Source organism: Schistocerca piceifrons, chromosome X (assembly GCF_021461385.2).
Source record: "Schistocerca piceifrons isolate TAMUIC-IGC-003096 chromosome X, iqSchPice1.1, whole genome shotgun sequence".
Taxonomy (NCBI): Eukaryota; Metazoa; Arthropoda; class Insecta; order Orthoptera; family Acrididae; genus Schistocerca; species Schistocerca piceifrons.
The window spans coordinates 312,705,609-312,720,200 of NC_060149.1; positions in this window are offsets into that span (position 1 = coordinate 312,705,609).

The following is a 14,592-nucleotide window of genomic DNA, read 5'->3' on the forward strand; positions in this document are numbered from 1 at the left end:
ATTAATTTTTACATCTTTTTGCCAAGATTCAAGAAATGTGGCACATTTCTAGTAGAAAACCTTCTTGTAGTAAATTATTCACTAATTTTTGATAAATTCAGGAATGGAGAATTTTATTATTGTTAGTTTGAATGAAATGTTTTCAACATGGCTAGTTTGAAAAGCCACATAAACAAAATGCATTACCTGAGAAGTGAGTGAAACAGATTTGTAGCCAATCTCCAGTGTCATTCAGTCTGTACATTGAGCAAGAAATAATGGAAACCAAGGAGAAATTTGTAAGGAGAATTAAAGTTTAGGGAGAATAAATGAAAATATTATTTTTTAATGACTTCATAATTGTCTTACTGTGGGACCTGCAGCAAATATTATGTCACTGTAGGGCATTACACAAAGAACTGGAAGATAGTATGCTGCTGGATATTTTATTTTAGTGTGTAACCTTATTTTGGCTTTATTGCCTCCATCAGTAGATGTCCTATTGCCTCCATCAGTACATGTCCTAACATTGTAGATGAACATATCAACATATGTCGTCTCTGAGTAAACCATTATAATACATTTTTCTGTTATTTAACGCTTGATAATTTGCTGTTGCACACATATTATAATACATCTTTTAGTACCTAACGGTAGCAGAAATTCAAATCTGCCAGCTAGTTGTTTACTCCAAGATCTTTGAGTAAACAACTAGCTGTCAAATTTGAATTTCTGCTACTGTCAGATAGTAAAAGATGCATTATAATATGTGTGCAACAGCAAATTATCAAGCAACTTTAAAACATTGCTGGATAAAAAAGGAACCTATTACATCTAACAACTACAGGCAGCAATAATGCTTTATTCAGAGTTGACATATAGTCACCTACAACATCAGGACATGTACCAATGAGGGCAATAAAGTCAAAATAAGCTTATATATCAAAATAAAATATCAAGCAGCATACTATCTATCAGACTTCATAATTCTTTCAGAAATTGCAGAGAACTTGAATGTGTCTTAAAATGAGATTCTAAGATGAATAACAACAAATGTAAAACAAAGGTAACAGAATACAGTTGAATTATATTGGGCAGTGCAGAGGGAATTAGATTAATGAATGAGACATTAAGTGGGAATGTAATGGAAAATGTAAACATTTATTTAAAAAATCATTACAGCCATATTTGTGAATGTACAAATCTAAAATTTTGCATGTGTAAATCAAAAGAGCTGTGTTTTAACGTAAAAATATAATAAAATATGCAGGATTAATATTTTACCATAAATTTCAATTTTTAATTTTTTAGTGTCTTTTTTTTATAAAAAGCCATAGCTCAAATTCTAATCATGCAAGTAATCTGCAAATTTTATTGTAGTGCCCTGTGAAGGTTATAAGACCACTGCACTACAGTTATTAATTTATGATACAAATTGAAGCATTAACAGAGTTTTTACTTTTGCACATCCAAAATTGCCATTTTTCTACCTACAGTCATCTAAAAATCAGAAGGTAATTGCAGAATCTCGTATTTTTTAGTTCCATGGAGACAACAATATGCTGCGAACAGTTCCTGAAAATGTCATTGCATTAGCGCGTATACTTTGTGAGAAAAGTCTTCTAATAACGTAAAACAATGTAAGACAGAGAAAAAGAGGTTCAAAGAGATTCCTCTCGTACTTCAACATGTAGTAAGCTTACCTCAATTTTAAAATCCTCCATACTGATATTCATCATCCTCCAGGTTTCTCTTCTCTCCTCTTCGAATCTGCCTGGCCTGTATTTGCAGATAAGACACTGATCTGTTAGCTTTCTTGACACTGCTCCCGTCTATGGTGTTAAATGCTTTTGTTGTAAACACACCAGGATCTATACCAACTCTCTTCAGCACTTCAATTTTGCCATTATTGCCTTTACTGAAACATAAAACTGCATCTTAGACACCTATTTTGAGCACCTCAAGTCCACAGAATGCCCTTTTTGAGCATCTAATCCAAATTAAGTTATTGAGGCTTTCATTTGCATTTTGTATCTTTTCGTGAAGACACTTCCTCAATAACTCAGGGTTTGCAAGAAACCTGAAAGTGGGCTTAATTGCATACGTAACAGGTTCTGGTAATGAGTGGTTATGTGAATACATATCATTTCTGTTGGTGAACTTAGATCAATCGTCTTTCGGACACAGATTGTGCATTGATATTTGGTCAGTGGAGAGTTTGTGGAAAAAAATTGCCCACACAGCACGCCTCATCGTGTCTAAATTGTATGTTTTTCCTGATAGCTCTCCCATAAAACAACTGAAGAGAATCAATTTCGTTCAAAGTAAGCCTGCGTTTTCCTCCTAGTGATTTTTCATCCTCAAGTACTTCACCTTTCTTCTCTTTTAGCAAGTGACGAAGCCTACCACCAAGCCTATTTTGGATGTGGCCAACACATTCCAACTTTTCTATTGTTGTATTGTACAGATTTTTATATGTTACAGCTTCGAATGAAGAGGAGTCCCCATCACCAAGGCATTTAGTATATCTAACACTATACTTGTCCTAAGATATGGCGCACATCCTCACAACTGCAGCAGTCTCCATGCCCCCACTTGAGCCACTATAATTTTTAGAGCATGCTACTGCACGCTTTTCTTGCCACAGTTTCTTACTGTCCTCATTGCTGGACATTTTCCTTGCTGCACACTGGTGGCAGTATTGGACACAATTTCTACATCTAAAACTTTACCTGAGTCAATACCAATAACAGATGCAACTCCACACAGAGATGAGTGACCCCTTTTCATCCATATCCCATCTACAGACACCCATAGATCAGTAACATTTGTAGGATATTTAATGTCATGAAAATCTACCCCAGAATATATTTCTTTTTGGCTTATTTCCACCAATTCCTCCACTGCATTCTTCACAGAAACTTTGACAGTATTGTATACAGCATCAGGCATTTATTTATTTTTTCAAACCTTGCACAAGGTTGAGGCAAGTTCAGAAAACTACACAGTAAATTACCTTCTTTCCTGCCCTGTCCACGGCATCTCAGAGTGACCCTTCGCTCACATCTCCAGGTTGCGTTGCCTTCCATCACACAGCTTGAGGCTGCTGCCAAGGTACATCATTGTGGGGGGTCAGACGCGGGGATGCGAGAGATGTCGAGCACATCCCATGTGTCTCTCAGTTGGTCCACTGCTCTAGCTGCCCCGAATACTGCCTGCACTGAGGTTGACTCCCTCACCCATGGTCGAGAGGGAGATCATTCCAAAGTCCAGCAGGTAGCGAAAAAGTTTCCAAGGGTCCGATCATAGGGCCTCCCCAGTTTCTTTGATGAAGAGGTTTCCAGTGTTATCTGTGGCTGACGATGTCTCTGAGCCGGACACAGTCGTCCACTCTGTTCCAGGGGTAGCTTCTCAGCCCGTAAGGTCTGGGAGTTCAAAGAGGGTGGTTTTGCTGGTAGTTGGGAGCTCCAACATGGGTGCATAATGGGGCCCGTAGGAACATGGCTGCCATGGAGGGGAAGGAAGCCAGTGCGCACATTGTGCATACCGGTGGTTCATTCCGGATGTGGAAAGGCTGCTTCCAGAAGCCCTGAAGAGTACAGGGTGCAGCAAACTGCAGGTTGCGGCTCATGTCGGTACCAATTACGTATCTTGCTTTGGACTGGAGGAGATTCTCTCTGGTTTTGGGCGGCTAGCAGAAAGGGTAAAGACTGCCAGTCTTGCTTACGAGATTAAGGTGGAGCTCACCATCTACAGCATCATCAATAGAACCAACTGTGGTCCTTAGGTGCAGAGCCGAGTGGAGGGTCCGAACGAGAGGCTCAGGCGGTTCTGTGACCGTGTAGGCTGCAGATTCTTTGAATTGCGCTATCGAGTGGTGGGTTTCCGGGTTCCACTTAATAGGTCGGGAGTCCACTACACACAGGAAGCTGCTACACGGGTAGCAAGGGCTGTGTGGAAGGGACTGCGAGTTTTCTTTTTAGGTTAGAGGGCCTCGGGGAACCACAGAAAGCACATCCATCTAAAAGGGGCAGGTAAAATACAATAAGTTAGCTGTAGAAACGATCGGTATTGTAGTTGTAAATTGTTGTAGCTGTATTGGGAAACAACCAGAGTTTCAAGCCCTAATAGAAAGCACTGAAGCTCAAAAGTTATAGGTACAGAAAGCTGGCTAAAAGCCGGAAATAAGTTCAGCAGAAACTTTTTCTAGCCATCTAACAGTGTTCGGAAATGATAGATTAAATACAGTCGGTGGTGGAGTATTTATTGCTGTCAGAAGTAGTTTACCTTGTAGTGAAATTGAAGTAGATAGTTCCTGCAAAACAGTATGGGTAGAGGTTATACTCAATGTTGTGTCTAGACAAGACAGCCTAGACACAATGAGAGGAAGCCGAAAGGCACGCGCTATAAGCTTACACAGGATGGCGTGAGGTCTGAAACAGGATACGTAATGAATGCTATAAAGAAAAGTACGTAGCTTCTGGAATACTTAACTTTAATCCATCCTTGTATACAGCGTTCTTGACGATACAAGTGAGACTCTGTAGTTTCAGACAATATACTGCTAATGGCGCCTTGCTAGGTCGTAGCCATTGACTTAGCTGAAGGCTATTCTAACTATCTGCTCTGCAAATGAGCGGGGCTTTGTCAGTGTGCATCGCTAGCTACGTCGTCCGTACAACTGGGGCGAGTGCTAGTCAGTCTCTCTAGACCTGCCGTGTGGTGGCGCTCGGTCTGCTATCACTGAAAGTGGCGACACGCGGGTCCGACATGTACTAATGGACCGCGGCCGATTTAAAGCTACCACCTAGCAAGTGTGGTGTCTGGCGGTGACACCACACTCAACAATAGGACTAAACTATTAATTGGGTCATTTTACCGCCCCCCTGACTCAGAAGATATAGTTGCTGAACAGTTCAAAGAAAACTTGAGTCTCATTTCAAATAGGTACCCCACTCATACAATTACAGTCGGTGGTGACTTTAACCTACCCTTGATATGCTGGAAAAATTATAAGTGTAAAGCCGGCGGCAGGCATAAAACGTTATCCGAAATTGTATTGAATGCTTTCTCAGAAAATTATTTTGAACAATTAGTTCATGAGCCCACTCAACGCGTAAATGGTTGCGAAAGCATACTTGACCTCTTAACAACAAATAGTCCTGGAAAGATAGTGAGTATCATGACAAAAACAGGGATTAGCGACCACAAGGCAGTAGCTACTAGGCTGAATACTGTAACTTCTACAACCATCAAAAAGAAACCCAAAGTACATCTATTTAAAAAAGTTTATAAGAATGCTCTTAACGCCTGTTTAAGAGACAGTCCCCACTTCTTCCGATCTCATCACGTAAGCGCAGAAAAGATGTGGAATGATTTCAAAGAGATACTATCGACGGCAATTGAGAGATGTATACCACACAAATTAATAAGTGATGATACTAATCCCCACGGCAGACAAAACGGGTCAGATTGCTGCTGCAGAAGCTACTACAAAAGCATGCCAAATTTAAAAGAACGCAGAGTCCCCAAGATTGGCAAAGTTTTGCAGAAGTTCGAAATATGGCGCGCACTTCAATGAGAGATGCTTTTAATAATTTCCACAACGAAACTCTGTCTCGGACTCTGGCAGAAAACCCAAAGAGATTCTGGTCACATCAGTGGCAAGACACAATCAATACCTTCACTGCGCGATAACAACGGTGAAGTCACCCGATGATAGTGCCACTAAAGCAGAGTTATTAAACACGATTTTCCGAAATTCCTTCACCAAAGAAGACGAAGTAAATATGCCTGCATTCCAATCAAGAACAGCTGCCAAGATGAGAGACATAGGAATAGATATCCTCGGTGTCACAAAGCAGCTCAAGTCACTTAATAAAGGCAAGGCTTCCGGTCCAGATCGTATGCCAGTCAGGTTCCTCTCAGAGTGTGCTGATACAATAGCTCCATATTTAGCAATTATATACGACCCCTCCTTCACAGAAAGATCCGTAACTAAAGGCTGGAAAATTCCTCAAGTCACACCAATACCCAAACTGGGAAGTAGGAGTAATCCGTTGAATTGCAGGCACATATCACTAACGTCAATTTGTAGTAGTGTTTTGGAACATATGCTGTATTCGAACGTTTTGAAGTACCTCGAAGAAAACGATTTGTTGAAACGTAGGCAGCACGAATTCAGAAAATATCGTTCTTGCGAAAGACAGGTTCCTTATACTCATTAAGTAATGAGTGCTATCGACAGAGGATATCAAATTGAATCCATATTTTTAGATTTCCAGAAGGCTTTCGACACTGTTCCTCGCAAGCATCTTCTAACCAAACTGCGTGCATATGGAATATCGCCTCAGTTCTGCGACTGGATTCGTAATTTCCTGTCAGAAAGGTCACAGTTCGTAGTAATAGCCAGAAAGTCATCGAGTGAAACAGAAATAATATTCGGTATTGCCCGAAGATTTGTTATGGGCCCTCTATTGTTCCTAATGTATATTAACGACATAGGAGACAATCTCAGTAGCTGTCTTAGATTGTTTGCAGATGATGCTGTCATTTACTGTCTTTTAAGGTCATCAGATGACCAAAACGAATGGCTGCAAAAAAGTGGCACAGACATGATACGTGAATTGGATTGGCAATCATTAAAACAAAGGCGTTTTTCGTTGCGACGGGATCTTCTCATGAAATTTCAATCACGAGTGTTCTCCTTCGATTACGAAAACAGTCTGTTGACACCCACCTACATAGGGAGAAATGATCATCACGATAAAATGAGAGAAATCAGAGCTCGCACAGATAAATTTAAGTGCTCGTTTTTCCTGGGCGCCGTTTGAGGGTGGAATGGTAGAGAGACAGCTTGAAGGTGGTTCATTGGACCCCAGCAGAGTAATCACGCAGATGTAGATATGGTAACCTAAAATTGTTTTCGTATCAGTTGTTTTGGAGCCACAGGAATTACAAATTAATTAAGAATCACAAGCTATTCCCACTCTTCTTTCTTTGACAACAACCATGCATTCCGTATTTTTACAGATAACACATGAACATTAAAACTTTATATCCTGGCAGAGAGGCTCTTAATCAATAAGTCTGAATCCAGTGGAACCCATATCAACATCATTCACGCACCTGTACAATTCTCCTGTCCCAAGTTTCGGCGCTAAAGCTGAGAGCTTATGTTCTTCATTTCGAGCTGCGTCCCCTTTTTTGTTGGGAAACCGATTTCCATGAAACTTCTGTTTCCTAAACATAGTTTTTCCATCACTCATTATGCATAAATCTCGACTTCCACGTAAAGGTTTTGCGAATTCAACCTTCCACCTACTAATATGTGTTAGTTTTGTCAAAATGTAAATAAACAAAATGCAAGAACTTTTTCAGGCAAAGATATTGATGTCAGCCAGAGATATAGATGTCGGCCAAAAATATCGAAAGAAAATAGCCTTCATACTGACAAAAATTCAGCTGAAGCAAGCAGTTTCCCAAATGCCAGGAAAGATGGCCGCCAGTGCAGAGTTAATCAGTTTAACAATTTAAAGGCATTTATAAAGCTGCTATCACGATAGAATTCACGCACAACACAGATTAAACTGTGTAGATCAAGAAAATAATTTTTGCACCAAAATCCATGACATCCCCCTGTAAAAATGTAGTTGAGTTTTGCTCTTTTTGGCAGTAAAGTAACTAACATTGGTCAAAGTAGAGAGGACATAAAAAGCAGAGTGGCAATAACAAGAAGAATGTTTCTGAGAATGAGAAAGTCTCTGACACTAAATATAAACTTAAAGGAAGTCTTTTCTGAATGTATTTGTTTAGAGTGGAGCATCGTAAAGAAGTGAAACACGGATAACAAACATTTCGAATAGGAATATAATAGAAGCTTTCGAAATGTGATGCTACAGATATATGCAGAAGTTTAATGAGTAGACTGAGTCGCTAATGAAAAGATAATGAATCTGACTGCAGAGAAGGTAAATAGTTAGACATAATGGAGTGATGAGCTGACACACCCTGAGGCATCAATGAATAGTCCATTTGGAAATGGTAGGAGTGGTGATTGGTAAATCTTGTAGTGGGACTCCAAGGCTTGACCACAGTGAGCAGCTTCAAGGGGATGTAGGTTGCAGTACTTATGCATTGGTAAAGAGGCTTGCACAGGACAGACTAGTGTGGACAGATGCTTCAAAGTTGTCTTAATACTGAAGTAGGGGAAGGTGGGGGAATTACACGCATGTGGGGAATCCCACGCAGGCTGATTTATGCAGTTTGAATGGCGCAAGCTGTTCCCAGTTGGTGCTACACCCTGCTGGAAGGAGTAACAACTACTATGCAGCTTACGCCAGCCATTTTCCAGTGGCATTGTTGGAGCAGTGAAGTATTGTTCATTTTCGGCGTGTCTCATGTAATTTTGGTCAGCTGTATTTTGCAAGGTAAGTGCTACTATACGTTGCTTTAATGTAATTCTTGCGTGTCAACTACTAACCCAAGATGAAACCTTTAATTTAATTGTAGATTTGTCCCGCTATTTGAATTAGGTGCCGAGTTATGCTTGGGTTAGTCATCGAACTTACGGTGGGTAATGCCACACAGCTGTTGAAGTGCGTGGTATTCCCCCTTGCAGGTTATATTTTCAATACTAACAAGGTTTTTTTTTTAAATTTCAGATGCGTAGATATTATAAAAGAGAAACCCAGAAAGCAAAATGGACGCAATAGGAACTTTGAAAGACTCTTGATGCCATCAAATCTGGAAGAAAAATAAGAGAAGCATCAAGAGCTTTCAGGATTCTTGAAGCTACACTGTGAACGAGAATGAAGGTTAAAAATACCGAGGATCCAAAACTTGGAAGAAACCCAACATTTTCGACAGAACAGGAAATTGAGATTAGGGATCATGTTATTACAATGGCCAAGCTGTTCTTGGCATTACACGCATCCAGCTGCGAAAGATTGCATTTGAGTATGCAGAGGCTAACAACATTGCAAACAATTTTGATAAGTCATCTAGGTTAGCTGGAAAGGATTGGCTAGCTCTATTTTTAAAAAGAAACCCAAGTATTAGCATGAGAAAACCTGAAGCAACTAGCATTAATAGAATACAGGCATTTAGTGAAGAAGGGGTTAATGCATATTTTAAAAATTTAGAACGTGGTTTTGAAAAATATAGATTTAAAGAGGGGCGAGTGTTCAATGTCGATGAAACGGGCTCAAATACTGTGCAAAAGCCCGACAGAGTTTTGGCTCCTAAAGGTGTTAAACAAATAGGTGGGGTCACGTCTTGGGAAAGGGGGAAAAACGTGACTGTGATATGTTGTTTCAGTGCTGCTGGTACCTACATCCCCAATATGTTTATCTTCCCCAGGAAGAGGATGTCAACTCTCTTAAGTAAAGGTGGACCAGTTGGAGCAATATATGGTTGTTCCGTCAATGGCTGGTCCAATGGGTCATCATTTTTCGAATGAATCCAACATTTTCAGAACAATGTAAAATCAGCTATTGATGACCCTGTGCTGCTGATTTTAGATAATCACAGCAGCCACATTTCACTTTATATTTTTGAATTTTGTAAAAAAAACATTATATTGTCGTGGTAACCATACCTCCACAAACTTCTCACGAGCTTCAACCGCTAGATGTTACATTCTTTTCCTCTTTGAAATCAGCCTTCAATCGTGAATGTGACATGTATATGAAGTCACAGGTGTACCAAAAAATTACACCATATGAGTTAGCAGAAATTATTAATAAGGCATATATTAAGGTCGCTACCATGGACAAAGGGCAGTCAGGGTTTGAGGCATGTGGGATTTGCCCTTTCAATCCAAACAAATTTCAGCATGACGACTTACAACAATGTGAGATCTTCAGAGATGTTATCCTTGAAGATGAAGAGGTTCCGAATGCAACAAATGAAAATGAAGTGGTTGCATCTACAAACGAGCCGCATATCCCCAAAAGGAGTCAAGAACAGATTCCTGGATCTTCAGCAGAAGATGTTTCACTTCCAGTAGGCCTAGAAGAGGTCACAACAACATCAACTAAAAGTGCATGTGTCAAGCACGTTAGTGTGTTTGACATATCTCCTGTTTCAAAACAAAAACAAGTTCTTCCTAAGACGAAACAAGCCAAGGGAAAGCCTAAGGCAAAGTCAGTGATCCTTACAGCAACTCCAGAGAAGAATAAACTGCTAAGAGAGTTATGAATAAAGAAACAATAAGAAGCCATGAAAAAGAAAGCTGAAGGAAACAAGAAAAGAAATCTTAAGGATAAAGCAGATAAGAGCAGAAATCTGCAACTTAAAAAAGTCTCAAAGAAGAAACAGACATTATATAAGAAGAAACACCACCAAGAAAGTGAAAGTAGCAGCGACGATGACCTAAATCTGGACTTGCAGAACATTTGTGATGACGATGAAATGGATGATATTGATCCCTCGGCGATTTCAGAAGATGTCTGTTTAGTTTGTGGAGAGTTTGAGAAAGATGGAGAACTATGGTACCGATGTATTTCTTGTTGCAGATGGAGTCATGAAGAATGTAGTGGCTGGAACACTCCAAAAAGTTACAAGTGCGATCTTTGCTGTATGAGAAAATGAACTCTTTTCACATCAATAAAAATGTAAAAAACGTAAATTATTAGAGATTTTTGTAGAATTACGTTATTTCGTTCTTAATTATACTGTTTAATATTTGTAGTAACTAATAAGCAAATAAAAATAGCAATTATTGTACGTTTTTATGGTTTGTTTGTTTTACGTGTTATTACCCAGTACTTTGCGTGTCATTACCCTCAGGGGTGGGGAATACCACGCATTTGCACTTTTTTATTTTAATGTTCAAAATTAAGGCACTGTTTATAACTATTTACAGACGATTGGAATATGTGGAGAAATGTCCACTATATGGTATGTACCTATTTTCGTAGGTTTTAATGACGTAACGAATTGTTCACATCGTTTTTTCCTTAGCTGCGTGTATTTCCCCTACTCTCCCCTACACAACAACAAAAGTGTTTAATTAAATAAATCCCATAGAGATTAAGGGAGTGAATTGTCCAGCAACGTAGCTTCTGTCTCAAGAAATTTTGGAGTGAAAACTTTCAAATATAAATTTGTATCAATATATATATTTGAATGATGTCTTGAAAGTATTCACTCCTAAATTTCTTGAGACAGAAGCTATGTTGCTGAACAATTCACTCCTTTAATCTCTATGGGATTTATTTAATTAAACACTGCAGTAGTGAATATGTACATTGCAGAAGGAGTGATTGACTGAAATATATCTGATCTTATCATGTAAAGTGCTGTGTCTGAACATTAATTATTCTCAGCACTATTGGACTCCTTGCTTGCAAAATTACCAGATTAGGTTAACAATTACACAATAGGATTAAAATTAATACATGTCTCCCTTCATTCACTAGAATTAAAAACTGACAGAAGGTGTGACTGAGATGCTTCACTGCAGAATAATTTCAATGCGTATATGTGAAATAAAAGATTTTAGTGCATAATCATGTTAACTGAGCTACAAAAAATGCACTCAACGTTTCTTAATTGACTCACAAAAGTACAGTAATGTATCAACACAAAAGCCAACTGATTTCGTATTATCACCCTCCAAATATTGCTAAGGAATGAATTTTTGACTTTAGGATTCATGAGAATTATGCAAATGTGTCACCTTTCTTGTAGAAAGTTTTCTTCAAGTTAATTCTTCATGCAAATGAAAAAGGGCTGTTGAGCTCACACCACACCTTTATAACTACATTGATATGGCTGATTACATTATGCTGGCACTGCATTTCAACTAGTGTAAGGGCAGTGGACAAAGTAAGAGATGAGGTGAATGTGGGGCAGGGGTGTCTTGGAAGGGTGGTTGATGGCCACATTGGCTAGATATCAGGCACATAGGAACATGGGATAGCATATGGAAGGTTGTGTACAGGAGGGTGTGAGCTCAAGATGAGTGAAGTTAGTGTCATAGAGCAGGGTGTAGATGGGTGTGGGTCAGGGGCTAGCGCAGATGGAGCCCAGGAGGATTACAGGATCACTGCTGTGTTGCAAGTACAATATCTGTCTACATAATCCAGAGAAGCTGGTGATGACGGAAGGACCCGTATGGCCTGAGTTGTTAAATAGGCATACAATTGGAGTTTGTTGTGTGCAGCAGCATATTCTACCACTGGGTGGCCAATTCTGCTCTTGACCACAATTTTGCAGTTGATGTTACACACAACTTCCCAGCCTGTGGCGAAAATGAGCGCACTGGTGCCACATTTGTATCCTGTCTGCCTGCTGTCTCTCCCTTTCTGCCATCAGCCACCTTTCACCAACCCCCTTCACTATCCAGTTCTTTCCTCCCCTCACCCCAGTGAGGCACAGTGCTGGCTGCCATCATGGAGTCAATCAGGACATGTGTGTGTGTGTGTGTGTGTGTGTGTGTGTGTGTGTGTGTGTGTGCGCGCGTGTGTTTGTGTGTGTGAGGGAGCAGATTTGACTTTTAGCAACTGATATGACTTGGGAAACATTCAATGACATTTCAGTCTATTAATGTAGTATTCAAGAAAGTACGAATAATCAAAGTTGATCAAAGTTTCATTGTTTGCCACATACCACTATTCTGGCCAGTACTTTATACAGAGATGTCTTTGTTTCAGTTTACCTCCTCAAAAAACATTGTTGTTGTTGTTGTTGTTGTTGTTGTGGTTTTCAGTCTAAAGACCGGTTTTATGCAGCTCTCTGTGCTACTCTATCCTGTCCAGGCCTCTTCATCACAGAGTAACTATTGCACCCTACATCCTCCTGAATATGCTTAGCATTATATTTATAAAAATGTCGTACCTATATTCAGTAGAATATTGTATTGAGTAATATATTTTTTGTATTTTTCGAACCTTATTTATAAAACGCAGATGTGTGGAGATTTCAGAAAATTAATGAAGGTATCAATACAAAAAATCTCAAAATTTTAAAATTTATTCATTGACAGTAATGAAAAATACATAATATACGCTACATTACAAAGACACACATTTTGTTAACATTATAAAAGTTTCTTGCATTTGTATAATGTTACTGCTTTTTATATATTTTTTAACAAATTCACTCCTCTTTTCTGTAAACCTATATGTTTGTGTTACCTTTTGTATGCAAATTCTGTTCTTACACTGACAAATTAACACTATGCTATGTTAGAATGCTGAACCATAGATGAAAGACAAGTGGTTTCAATTTCATTACAGTTTTGTCACTATTAAAATTCATTGAGTAACATAATCAGTCACACCATTTTGTCACAATACATAATAATTTTTATATCTTATATACATGTAATTTTAATTTCATAAAGCACAAAATTTAAATATACTGATGGCAGACAGATGGATGATGATTATAATAATTATAATAAACAGATACATAATATGGAAGTCGAAGATTGCTGTTCTGTACCCACCTGTAAAATTAAGAAATCACTCTGCATATACTGAACTTTTATATCACTAATCATAAGGGAGCAAAGAATTCGAACACACATACACATACACACACACACACACACACACACACACACACACACACATACACGCACACACAATGTATGAAGAGAGAGAAAGAGATTAATTTACTTCCAACTGGAAAAATACCAATCAGTAAAAGAGGAAAAGCAAAATATTCAAGATTTTGTTAAGAATGATAGGTCAGTGCGAATCTTTTGAAACTAGTTACATGTGCAGCAGTGTATTTACGGCTGTAAAGTGAGCTGTTGCGCATATGAATAATTAATTTATTATAAAGTAGTCTACATGCGGACTGTAACATAAATAGAGGTAAGGTTTTAGCTTCACTCAACATTCTCACAAGTCAGTCCACTACATGTGCAAGTGATCCAAAGCTAATGGAAAAGTAATTTTTTGAGTGCGTAGATTGGTTGGGAAATGGAGCTACATAAGGGAACATTTCTGATAAAGCTCTGTGGCGTTCAAACCAACTTTCTGTTAGTTTTATATAGAATGCTAAAATGTTGTAGAAAATTAATTATCCAAAATACATGGTGACTGTGAATTTTAGCGTTTTGTCAAATAATAGCACTGCAATATTAGACTTCACAATGAGGTAGGCATGTGGAAATTTTTGTTGTTTACAATATCCATTTCTCTGCCAATACATGTTTATATAAATTCTCCTTATTATATATTAGTTTTATACTTGGTTATGCTCATATTTTTAACATGATGTGTACAAAACATAATTAAATAAGTTACAAGCAATTTGTTAATTCATAATGTCACAGTCCAGTGCTGCCCCATTTAATATGAACACATGACATGTTACAGCATAATAATAATTGTAATTAATACTCTCATAAAAGTAAAACATCTTCTTTTTCTTAATACCAAAAATGTTTTGGACTCTGCTGCCCTCACAACTTTACTTCTTTCTAGCAACATTAATTGTCATTTGATAATTTTATACTGAAAGAAAGAAGAAGCACATAAAAGCTAGTAGAATATTACTCCTTTTATATTGCCACTCATTTTCCTTTATCAACTTAAATAAGATATCAATACTGTAAAGATCTCACAGCCTAAATTTAACTACTATGTATAATTA